Raw genomic sequence first — 13,595 nt, forward strand, 5'->3', positions numbered from 1 at the left:
CACTCCAAATAATTTGACCCATCAAATCTCATAGTTGTAATCTGAAACCCGGTTTCAGATACATTACCATAACTGTGGTTTCCAAAACTACTATCTCCCTGACCCTTGAACTCCATCTTTGATAAAGATTCAGTGGCTACAAACTGTTAGGGCAATTATACCAGAAAACAGAGTCAAGGAAGTAAGTCTGAAAGCTGATCCAAAACTGATCTGATCTGAAATTGATCTGATCCGATTAGAAATACCAACACAAAACCGATGTGATCTGAAACAGGTCTGATCCGATCAGGAATACCAACACAAAACTGATCTGAAATCAATCGCCTATCAATCTGTGATGCTGTTCTCTGAAACCACTACTGTGGGGCCCACTACTGTGAGAGCAAAAATAGGGTTTCAATTGTAGGTTTGAAGAAAATTAGTGATCTGAAATCACTAAAGTGCTCAGCTGCACTCTCCAAGCAATCCACACCAGTGGGACTTGTCGTAGGGTACTGTGAAACCCTAAAAACTAATCCCCTTTGAAGAGGAGGGTTCGGCCCAACAAACAAACCCTAGACACAAACTTAATCACAGTTCGGCAAGCCAAACCCTAGAGCAAACTTGAACACAGTTCGGCCCCTCTTTCTAGATAGGTCCAAACTATCTCGGCTGATTGCAATCTCTAAAAATCAGTAAAGAAACAAACTTACTTACTAATTACCTGCCTTCGGTGTACTGTCTTCTAGGGTTACCTGAACCCTAACCTTCGCTGCCTCTTCCTGATTACCAACTCTCTGCAGGCTGCGGCAAGTCTTCAACTGCTGCGAACCTCTCCTGGTAATCTCCAAGATTCAGCCGCCGAAAAACTTCTTCAAGGCTTCCAGCCCTAGCTAGTTCTCATGTGATCGGCTGGACTAGATACACATGAGAAGCCCTAGATAGGCTCTGATACCAAGTAGAAGATCAAGACTGTAATCAGTCTTGAATTCTAAAAGGTTTTAGGTTTGTAAAACAGAAAAGAAGATGAGAGAAAAGGGAGAGAATAGAAGAGAAGCAAGAGAACACAAGTTGCTGAAAGGAGGGACATATTCTGACAGATCTGCCGCCGCCACTCTCTTAATATTTATAGGTTTGTGTTTAGTACATGATGAAAGGACACATCTGCCCTTGGTACTTACATAATAAAGAAAGTAAATAAAACTAAAATAAATAACAGCTGAATTAGCAAACTGACTCAAACTGACACTACTATAACTGAAACAAATATTGTTGTCCTACGAACACAATGGGGACCACTGCAGTGGGGCCCACATCAATGTTCTCTACAACATCCATAGAGACAAATCTCCTCCTAGAAGTAGGTTCATAGCAGCAATAACCCTTTTGAGTTTGTGCATAACCAAGAAAAATACATTTGGAGACCTTAGGATCAAATTTGGAATAATGAGGTCCAAGAATCTAAACAAAGCAAGTACAACCAAAGGTTTTAAGGGGAACAATAAACAATTCTTTATCGGGGTACAGAAGGGTAAATGGAGGTTTCATGTCAAGAACCTGTGAAGCAACTCGATTAATGAGATACACTGTTGTAAGAATAGCATCTCCCCATAAACGAATAGGCACATTGGAGATAAACACAATGCTTCTAGCCACCTCCAATATGTGCCTATTCTTCCTCTCAGCAACCCCATTCTGCTATGGTGTATAAAGACAAGTACTCTAGTGGATAATCCCATGATCAAGCAAATAAGAGGCTAATGGGTTGGCAAAGTATTCTTTTGCATTATCGGATCTAAAGATTTTGATTTTGACCCCAATTTGGGTTAAAATCATCTGATGAAAGATCTGGGTCAAAGCAGGAACCTCATCTCGAGAATGCATAAGGTAAACCCAAGAAAAACGGGTAGTCATCAACAAACAACAAGAAATATCTGTATCCCCCCATAGCAGTGATGTTATACGGGCCCCAAACATCAATATGCACAATATCAAAAGAATTACTACTTCTTTTATTACTCAATGAATAAGATGTTCTACAATGCTTTGCAAGCTCACAACTCTCACATCTCAAACTAGACATCTGAATAGACTCAAACAAATTAGGAAACAAACTCTTCAAAGACCGAAAGGATAAATGACCCAACCGATTATGCCAAAACATAACTTGACTAACAGACTGAGAAACAAAAGACTTCCTATCTTCACTATCTTCCCAATGATAACTCTCTCCAAACAAATAGATCCCATTCATCTCACGGCCAGTCCCAATCACCTTCCTTGCTCCAAGTCCTGAAAAACACATCGGTCAGGGAAATAAGTTAAATGAACAATTCTCATATTTTGAAATGCTAGCAACTGAAAGCAAGTTAGTATTAAGCTTAGGAATATGCATAACTGAAGATAAGGAAATGGTATTAGACAACTTGATGTTGCCCTTGCCAGAAATAGGAACGAAGGAACCATCAGCAATGGACACTTTATCTCTGCGAGAAGATAAGTGATAGGTAGTGAACAGTAATGGCAATCCAGTCATATGGTCAGATGCACCTGAGTCTATTACCCAACAATGTTCAGTGTTACCTGGAGCTGAAGCATGATAAGCTAAGGCCCGAGTACCTGAATAAGCAAAAGCTAATGTGGAAGGAGCTTATGGCAGTTGAGATGATTGAGCTGAATTGCCAACTTCCTTTTACAACTAAGTCAGGGCAGCCTGGACAACAGCTAGGGTGTCTAGAGGTGTGCCTTTTGTGCTGGATGAGGGTGCACAATCAGTATTAACAGCCATACTAGCATTGCACCTTTTGTTCCTGAGTTTTGCTAGAAATAGATGAGCATGCAACTTCCAAAAGGTGTATTTAGTATGCTTAGGTTTCTTGCAATGTTCACACACTAGGCTTGAGATAGGGTCACATTGTCCCTTGTTAGCAGTTGTTGTCTCACAATATCATAATCAGGATTCAGACCAGCTAGGAACTCAAAAACCCTATTAGTTTCAACTCGCTTTCTACGAATTTGTGCATCCTTCTGACTTTTCCACTCAAGTGTTTCTAGGTGGTCAATTTCATGCCACAAGGATTTCAAGGTAGAGAAGTAAACTGAGACTGGTTTCTCTCCTTGCTTAAGGTTGCTAACCTCACACTTCAATTCATAAGCCCTAGCAACATTAAGCGGTTGGGAGTAGGTCTCTTTCATGACATTCCAGATTTCATTAGCTGTTTTTGCCCACAAATAGTTCTGGATAATATGTGGCTGCATAGAATTGTATAGCCATGTCATAACCAAATAGTTCTCCTGAACCCATTTGGTATAAGTTTGGTCCTCCTTAGTTGGTTATTTCACATAGATGAAAAACAGCCCTAGAAGTATGGGACTGTACAAGGAAACCAAAAAGAACAAACAAGAGAAGATTAGAGAAGCTAAGAGAGAGAGAGAGAGTTGCGGCAAGAAGGGTTAGAGGATGAGAGGTTCGAACTGAACCTCCCTCTAACACTCTAATACACTTTTATTAAGTAAATCTTTGAGTAATTACAAGAGAGGCTCTTGGTTGGACAAGAAATTACAAAAAAAAAACAAAGCATAGAAGAGTATGGGCCCAGAATAAGGCCCATTACAGAGAAGAACATAAATATAACATAGATTAATAGCCTATGGGCCCATCTTCACTACACTCCCCCTCAAGCTGAGCATAGATGTTAATCATGCCTAGCTTGCCAGTGTCATGCTAAAGCCTTGCCTTGGGAATAACCTTGGTGAGAAAATCTACCAATTGTCCTTTAGAAGTAATGAATGGAAGACACTTCACCCGAAGAGACTCTTTCTCGAATAAAGTGTCTATCAACCTCAATATGTTTAATTCTATCATGTTGTACGGGGTTATAGGCAATGTTGATGGCAGCCTGATTATCACAATACAGCATCATTGGCTTGTCATAATCAATCCCAAGTTCTTCCATCAATGACCTTAGCCACAACAATTCAGAGACTCCATGTGCCATGGCCCTATATTCTACTTCTGTTGAGGATCGGGCCACAACTGATTGTTACTTGCTCCTCCAAGAGACAACATTACCAGCCACCAGACTGCAATACCCTGAAGTAGATCTTCTGTCATCAATATTTCCAGCCCAGTCAGCATCAGTATAGGCTTCAAGTTTCAGATGTCCATGCTTGGTAAACCGAATCCCTTTTCCTGGAGAGCCTTTCAAATAACACAAAAATTATTCTACAACTGCCATATGAGTATCTTGAGGAGCATGCATGAACTGGCTAATACAACTGACAGCATATGCAATATCGAGTCATGCATAGGTACAGGAGCTTCACAAGAAGTCTCTAAAAGACCCCTTTATCTTCCAACAATGTTCCATCTGAAGCAGAAAGTTTGTGACTCATATCAATAGGAGTTGCAGCTGGTCTAACACCCATCTTCCCAATTTCAAAGAGCAAGTCAAGGACATACTTCCTTTGGGAAATAAGAATCCCATCCTTGGATCTAGTAACTTCTATGCCAAGGAAGTATCTCAAGTCCCCCAAATCCTTAATATCAAATTTTGTACGAAGGAAAGACTAAAGAGCACGAATTCCCGAGGCATCATCACTAGTCACAACAATGTCATCAACATAAACAATGAGATATACTGCTAGACATCCACTTCTCTTCACAAAAAGAGTATGATCTGACTGTGTCTGAGTATAGCCGAATTTAACAAGTGTTATTCTAAATTTCTCAAACCATGCTCTAGGAGACTGTTTGAGGCCATAAAGAGATTTCTTCAATTTGCATACCTTTCCTTGCATATCACTTCCATACATTCCTGGAGGGAGAGACATATAGACCTCCTCATGTAAGTCACCATTCAGAAACGCATTCTTTACATCCAACTGATAAAGGGGCCAATCAAAGTGAGCTGCCAAAGATAAGAGAACCCTCACAGATGTCATCTTAGCAACAGGAGCAAAGGTCTCCAGGTAATCAATCCCATACGTTTGTGTGTAGCCTTTGGCAACCAGTCTGGCCTTGTACCTCTCAATAATCCCATCAACCCGGTATTTAATGGTAAAGACCCACTTGCAACCAATCGGATCCTTCCCTACAGGCAAATCCACCACTTCCCAAGTATCATTTTTGTGTAGGGCAACCATTTCAGATTCAATGGCATCTCTCAATTTTGGAATCTCAAGAGCTTTTAACACAGACCTAGGAATAGGATTAGAAGCAACTGAAGAGAGATAGGCAAAGTATGAAGGACAAAGTAGATCATAAAAAAGGTGTTTGGAAATGCAGTGTGCAGTACACTTCTGTTTTCCTTTCCCAACAGCAATGGAAACATAAAGATCCGGAAAAGATGGTTCCAAAGAGGTTGAAACAGCACCTGTTGTCTCATTTGTGATTGGAAGTGTATGAGGCTCATCTGTTGTAAGGGAAACAACCTGCTCATTCCTGGACCTTTGCCTTTGATACACCTTGGGGTTGTGGGTAGGACGGGGAGGTAAAGAGATAGGAGCACTAGGACAAGGAGAATGAAGTGACTGATCCTCCCTTGATTGATTTGGTGAGGACACAAGCTCATCAAGAGACTCAATTGGGACAGGGATATGAAGGGAAAACACTTGTGACAAACTCTCCCCCTGTTGACAATGTCCTTCCTGAGATGACCCATAAAAAGGAGAAATTTCATCAAAGGTAACATCCATTGAGACATACCGAATGCCAGTCTTTGGATCAAAACAACAGTAACCCTTTTGTGTGAGGGAATAACCAAGGAATATGCATTTGTGGGCTTCTGGTTCAAACTTATGTCTCTGGGCACTTGGAATGTGAACATAACAGATGCAGCCAAACACACGAAGAGGAATAAGGAAGAGATCCTTATCTGGATGAAGAAGACTGAAGGGGGATTTAAACCCTAAAACCCTAGATGGCATAAGGTTTATGAGATAGGTAGTAGTGAGAACAACATCACCCCAAAATCTTGTGGGAACATGTGAGGCAAACAAAAGGCTCCTTGCAACTTCAACAATATGCCTATTATTTCTTTCAGCAACTCCATTTTGTTCAGGGGTTCTAACACAAGAACTTTGATGAATAACTCCCATGTCAGAGAGATACAAGGATAAACTCTTCTCAAAATACTATTCTGCATAGTCATATCTGAAAATCTTAATTCTGGTATCAAACTGAGTTAAAACAAATTCATGAAATTGCCTCACAAGTCTTGAAACTTCATCACGAGATTTCATTAGGTATATCCAAGTTAATCTAGAAAAATCATCAATAAACAGGATGAAATATCTGTAGCCCCTCATAGAAGATAAGTGGTAAGGCCCCCACACATCAGAGTGCACAACATTAAAAGGAAAAGAGGATATTTTATTGCTCAATGGGTAATTGTTTCTACAATGCTTTGATAACTAACACGACTCACAATTAAGACTAGACACACTGATTCCCTTAAGCAGTTCAGGAAATAGATGACTTAAAGCAGAAAAAGGCAAATGACCCAAACGACAATGACTCAACATGATTCGACTGACAGACTCTGATGAGGTAGAACCAAAGGCAGCATTCTTAGGATGATCAAGGCATTGTCTAGGAGTGTCAAGCAAGTATATTCCATTCGCTTCATGGCCACTCCCAATCACCTTCCGAGACTTCAGATCCTGAAAAACACAATGAGAAAGAAAAAATGTTACACAACAATTCAATGACTTGGTTAAGCTATTTATAGATAACAAATTGGTATTTAATCTAGGTACATGAAGGGTGGAAGATAGGAGTAAGGAGTCCGTAGCCTTAACAGTTCCCTTGCTAGAAATAGAGGCAAGAGAGCCATCAACTAAGGTGATTTTGTCATGACCAGTAAGTAAATCATATGAAACAAACAAAATGGAAAGGTTGGTCATGTGATCATAAGCACCTGAGTCTATGATCCAAGGGGTCTTAGGATTACCTGAGGTGGTTGCATGGTTAGTAGAAGCTCTTATACCTGAGTGAGCAAATGTAGTGGTTGTTGAACTTCCTGAAGGGTTGGATGATGAAGTCACTCCTTCAAGATGACTGATCATCTTTCCAAACTTTTCATACTCAACTTTCATGGTTGCCAACTGTGCACAGGCAGACTCAACTTCAGCATATGTACCCGTGGCTGCATTTGCACTCACTGTCTTCCTACTATCATTTTTCTTCTGGAATCGAACAGGAACAAGCCCGGGATGTAATTTCCAGCGCTTGTCCTTGGTGTTCTTCGGCTTCTTGCAATATTCACAGACAACCTCCTTCTTTCCAGTGCCACTGGGAGTCCCTATAACTCCTTTGGGTTTAAACCCCATATTTGCTGCAAATGCATCAGTGCCAACTCCTTGAACCTGTACCTGTTTTCTGCTTTCTTCACTACTAACTAAAACATATGCTTGTGATAATGAGACTTTCCTTGGACAGAATATTTTGTTTTGTGATGTCATATTCAGGGTTTAGCCCAGTTAGGAACTCAAAAACCTTGTTCCTTTCAATTAATTCCCCATAGGTTTCTGCATCATTGAGAGTATCCCATGTCACAGCCTCTATCAGATCAATTTCTTGCCACAGAGATTTCAAGGTTGAGAAATATGCCGCAAGGGATTTCTCCCCCTGTCTTAGATTCTTCACATCACTCCTTAGTTTATTGGCTCTGGCTACATTCAGTTTCTGGGAGTAGGTTTTTGCAACACTATCCCAGATTTCCTTAGCTGAGTTCATCCAGAGATAATGTTGACTAATCTGTGACTACATTGAATTCACGAGCCACCCAATCACGGTGTAATTCCCTTGCACCCATTTCTCATAAGAGGGATCATCCTCTGGGGGAGCTTTCTTGCTTCCAAAGATAAACCCCCACTTTCCTTTACTACAAATATAAATTTTCACAAATTGTGACCATGCCAAATAGTTGGTTCCATCCAGTTTAACTGTGGTTACAGCCAACAAAGAATCAGTTTGGGTTCCCAAAGTATGTCCATATTCAGCAGTACTCTTGCTCTCAATATCTGAGAAGTCCATCATATAAAAGCTTCAATTAGGGTTTCGATAAGCCTCCACTAGTGTACTGATTGTTGATGAACTCAGATTGAGTTGAATCGGCAACAAACACAGCAACTCACAAACTCAGTTCAGACCTGACAGCCGTGAGAACCAAGTTCGGTGGTAGCTCTTTCAAGAAGAAGAAGGCATGATTCAGCCTTCAAGAGACAACCAGCAGACGTCCAAACACTATGTATCCGGTTGGAGTTCCTTTCTAGTTAGGGATTCTAGGTTCCCAACAATAATTGCCCCAAAGAGAGCAAAATACAATCCACAATACTTAAGAGGCCTTTTTACAAACACTACGTATGCAGCAGTCAACACCCCACTGTTAACTAGTAGGAATCACTTCAATAGCACTCCGTATAGGTCCAAGAAGTAACTGAACTGAAGTAGAGACCCGTACCACTGAGTCTAAACAAGATTCGACCACTTGGCAGTCCAACAAGATAAGAAATTAACCCAGAAATCTCTGAGTTAAATTAGGCCAGCAACAGCCAAACAACAAAGCAGATATAGAGGGGTTTCAAGTACTTTAACAGCTCCCCAAATCATAAAAAATAACCCAGTAATAACTGAAGCAACTTACAGTTGAATGAATCTCTGATTTGAGCTTAAAATCAGGCCGAACAATCCTTCTCTCTGATTCTTCCTAGTCACCAAACTATTCTCCAAGCGAATAAAGTCTTGGGCACCCTCCAATGACCTCCAAGAATCAGGCAAATGAGTCTAAACTTCCAGTCCTAGAACACCCTCATGCAGTCGGCTGGACTATAACCACATGAGAGCCACACCAAGCTCAGGCCTGCTCTAATACCAAGATGAAAAACAGCCCTAGAGGTATGGGACTGTGCAAGGAAACCAGAAAGAACAAACAAGAGAAGATTAGAGAAACTAAGAGAGTGAGAAAGCTGTGGCAAGGAAGGTTAGAGGATGAGAGGTTCGAACTGAACCTCCCTCTAACACTCTAATACACTTTTATTAAGTTAATATTTGAGTAATTACAAGAGAGGCCCTTGGTTCGACAAGAAATTACAAAAAAACAGATAATAGAAGAGTATGGGCCCAGAATAAGGCCCATTACAGAGAAGAACATAAATATAACATAGAATAACAGCCTATGGGTCTCTACACACATCTCCCAACAAATAGCTCAGTTTTCCTCTACTCCCAATAGCCATCATGGCCGATTGAGCCCATTCTAAGTAGTTTGATCCATCAAACTTCACAGTTGTAATCTGAAAGGCATTCTCAAACATGTTACCAGAATTGCTAGTCCCAAAAACACCTTCCCCCTGATTCTTGAACTCCATTCTTGATCAAGAATTAATAAAAAAACCTTTTTTTAACTATTGTAATAGGAAAAACAGCACCCAAACAACTGATAACAGCCGGCCTAGGTCTTCCAAAGAACATAGAAAACAAAATTCCGAATGAAACCAGTTCAAAATCTGATCTGAAACCAACAACAGTTCTGAATTTTAGGGTTTTCTCTCAAAACCCTAAAGAAAAAACATAGAAAAACACAGATTTTCCAGCCGCACCTCTCAGAATAAACCAAGATGGTTTTTTTCAAAGCTATTCTCAAGGAAAAAGCTTACTTTATGAAAAAATCTCTGGTCGCCACCTTCTGTCTGATGCAAAACCCAAATCTTGAGGATCCGAAGCCCTTTCTGATTCTTCCTAACTACTGGAACTCTCCCAGCCTTCTACAATCTTCTTAGTAGCAGCCGCACACTACCAGTAACCTCTAAGAATCAGTCGATCCTCCTTCTTTGTTGAAAAACTTCTAAACCTAGGAGATTCTCATGTAGTCAATCTAATTAGACTAACATAAGAGCTCCTAGGTCAGCTCTAATACCAAGTAGTCGATCAAGACTACAATCTGTCTTGAATTTAAAAGAAAAAAGATGAAGAAATTGAAGAGAAGAAGAATAGAGGAGAGAAGAGAAGAGAAGAAGCACACAAAGAGATCTTGGAAAAGAGAGAAGGTTGATGTTAACATCAGCCGACCCACTCTTAATATTTATATATGTTGACTAATTGTAAAAGGGATGAATTGCCCTTATTGCTTACATGGCAAATAAACTAATAATAAAGCTGAAATAACTACCAACTAACACTGTCATAACTAACAAAAATAATGCTGCCATATGAACACAGTGGGGACCACATCAGTGTTCTCTACATGTGAAGTGTAGGCAGTAAACGGAGAGTGATGCTCATCTGTTTATCCATTGCAATATTTTTTTTGAAGGATAAAAAAGAAAATTTCATTAAACTGAAAAAAGGCAGTACATACTCACAAATAATGGTTGTCAAGTTAACAAACCAACTACATATCAGAAATCAAACTGAAAATGAATCACTATTACAAGGATGCAAATCAAGAGTGCTCCATAAATTCTCTAAAAGATTAGTCTTATGATTGCAATATGACCAAGAGGCTAAGATTGCATTTTATCAGAGCTGTTAATCTAAGCTGGGTTCACCTAAATCTTTGAAAGAGCTGCTGCTGACCTGATCACTTCAGGGGCTGAGCAGAAGAGGACAGCTAGTTTGGCACTGGTACCAGCAGCTGTCTCATGGACTCTATGGTCTGAAAGAAATAGGAGAATCAACAACACAGCAGGTCTAAAAAGGAGCTAATCAGTTTATCAAATGGTATATTGAGGTCCTGGGCTTCTGTTAGTAGCAGCTGTCTCATGGACTCTATGGTCTGAAAGAAATAGGAGAATCAACAACACAGCAGGTCTAAAAAGGAGCTAATCAGTTTATCAATTGGTATATTGAGGTCCTAGGCTTCTGTTTCTAAGGAGTTCTCCCATTAGCCAACTATGCAGCTTCTCAAGTTTGTCGATTGTGGGGTCTTTGATTGTAATTTGACATGGATGTAAAACTTTCATGGGTTAAACAAAGTGCCAACTCTTTTGCTGATGGTTTAGCTAAACAAGGGGTGAAAAGGGATTCTCATTTTTGGGCTCGTTTGTAATTGTTACATGTTTTTTTGGTAGTTTTCTCTTTGTGTGAGATAAGAGAGCTTATCTCCCCTTTTCTGACTCTCTCTTTAATCATAGTTTAATGAAATTGTTATTTGTTATTGATAAAAAAAAAAAAAAAACTGGTTGTGTATCTTTGGGGTTTCCACCTGGCTGTAGGGTGGGTCGCTGAAGATCTGTCATACTGTTTGCCTTTTTGCTTCTAAATAACTTTTACTTTACCTACTTCCAAAATAAATGTACACAAGGGTAATGCACCAAATGAATGTTTTGAAAATATACACGAGTCCCTGAAGACCTGCCGTACTGTTTGCCTTTTTGCTTCTGAATAACTTTTACTTTACCTACTTCCAAAATGTAGAGAGACTGGGCCGAATGGGCCCCAGTACTTGTTGTTTATTAAGTAATGTCTTGTTTATGTTTTATTTGTTAATGGGCCTTTTTTCATGATGGGCCTGTTAACTTCTTTTTTGTTTCTTTTAAGTGATTGATGAGCTGACCACCCACTTAAGGGCAGATATGTAACTGAACTCAGTTAAGCTAGATTAAATAAAAGATTAGTGAGAGAGGAGAGAAAATCATCTAACTCTCTCCTCCTTTCTCTTCTTTTTCTGCTGTAATCACCTTTTTTTTCTTTCTTTTACTGCTGTAATTAGAATTTAATCATCAGATTTGAAGGACAGATTTACATCTCAAAAAATGTACACACAAGGGTAATGCACCAAATGAATATTTTGAAAACCAAAAAGGAACAATTATTTTTTAATGAAAACATCATTCCAATAGAAAACTTATATTTGATAGATTTATGATAATTGGAAGTACATCCAGAGTTTGAGGATGCTGACAAAGGAATGTCTAGTTCAGATTTTTTATCAACTTTGGAAAATCTGTTGATGTTCTAGACAAAGGAATGTCTAGTTCAGATAATTGGAAGTACATCCAGAGTTTCCCATCTTTGAATATGTTGCCTCTTCACCTTAACCTTATAATCCTTGTCATTATTACTAGTACTAGTATTCTCCCACTTAGCTCATTATAACAGTAGGGCTACAAAATGTCTTCAACTGGTAAGATTTGGTGAAATCCAATTATAACTACAGTTAAGGCGCTTACAAAATGTTAATCCAGAGACTCCTTAAGTGATGTCTTGGTAAAGGTCCAATCCTAGGGTTGCTAGAAGGAGCAACATACCCCTTCCTTTGTATTTCTGTTGGCTGTTATGGTTTCATTTGTATTTGTATTGGTGCCATTGCCACCTCATGCCTTGGTGCTGGCCCAAAGTTCATTTTTCTTCTGGATAAATTTACTTGCATATTCACCTTTTATCGGGCTTACAGCCCAAATTAGGAGCAGAATAGATCAAAAAGAATGTGCAAACACCATTACACGTTATGTATGTTTGTATCTGAACATGTTTGTGTGTGGGTGTGAGTTTAGATTTATCATACACATATAATAAATAACTAAATATATTCTAGGGTGTATATGACATTATAAATATGTAATATACATAGAGATGTACATTATCATAAATACACAGTGTACACATACATGAAGTCATCCATAGGAACCTAGGAGTAGCCCAAATAGGTGATAAAATGAGAGAAAGTTGACTAAGACGGTTTGATCACATGCATAGAAGGCCATCAACAGTAGGAGTGGTCATTCTTGGCCCAGTCCGCAAATTTCTGGGGTGGGCCTAGGTTTCATATATGTAAAATATTATACATAATATTTAATATTATAATATATTATATGAAAATATATTTTGTTTTATATTAAATGTTTATCATTATTTTATATAAAACATAGAACTTTTAACATGTAAATAAATGTTCATAAGTAGACACATGTCTACACATGTGCCAACACACGAGTCAACTCAAGTATGAGAATTGTCCTAGGCAAAGCCTTCATTCTCAATCATAAGCAATGTGGGACTTGGGAAAACACTCAATGGTAACCCTCACTATTGAGCATTGTTCCAAGCCCCACATTGTTCAAGAATGGGAATGAAGGCCCTTGCCTTTATCTATAAAAGGATAGGCAAGCCAAGCCAAACTAAGTCTAGGAATTAAATGAGGCTGATTCCTTATTTTTTGTGCAATAGGCAACCAAAGCTTAGCTAAGCCCAACTTTGCTTGGACTTGTGCAATATTTTCTTTCATGTATTAATATACTATTTAATTTAAAATTTTCTAAACAATTAAATTTTTTCATTAGACCCAAAAAGCTCATAAGCCTGGCCCTAGGCTGAAGCCCTTATAAATGGTGCTAAACCCAGCACATGATCACCCCTAAGCAACAGCACTAGTTAGAAGAAGTAATTTGTTACAAGCAAGGTTCAAAGTATTGATACGGTTCGGGCGTATCGTATCGTAACTTTTGGTCTCAATACACCTATTTACAGGTGTTTCGAGACCACATTTATTAAAAATCACTTAAAAAACATCTCCTGAAATCAAATTTTGAAAAAAAAAAACTCAAAAAAAATAATTAAGCGGTGAGTTTTTAGTACCAATACACTCCTGCCAATACACGGGTGTATCGATACT

General features: G+C 39.1%; 1 protein-coding gene across 16 annotated transcripts in view; it reads right to left on the reverse strand.

The window, feature by feature from the left end:
- Positions 1-13,595, reverse strand: part of LOC148869156 (transcription initiation factor TFIID subunit 1-like) — a 197,337-nt gene that overhangs the window by 100,040 nt on the left and 83,702 nt on the right. The window lies entirely within an intron of this gene.

This window comes from Nelumbo lutea, chromosome 2 (genome assembly GCF_056320005.1).
Source record: "Nelumbo lutea isolate HS-2025 chromosome 2, American lotus-T2T, whole genome shotgun sequence".
In the NCBI taxonomy this organism is placed as follows: domain Eukaryota; kingdom Viridiplantae; phylum Streptophyta; class Magnoliopsida; order Proteales; family Nelumbonaceae; genus Nelumbo; species Nelumbo lutea.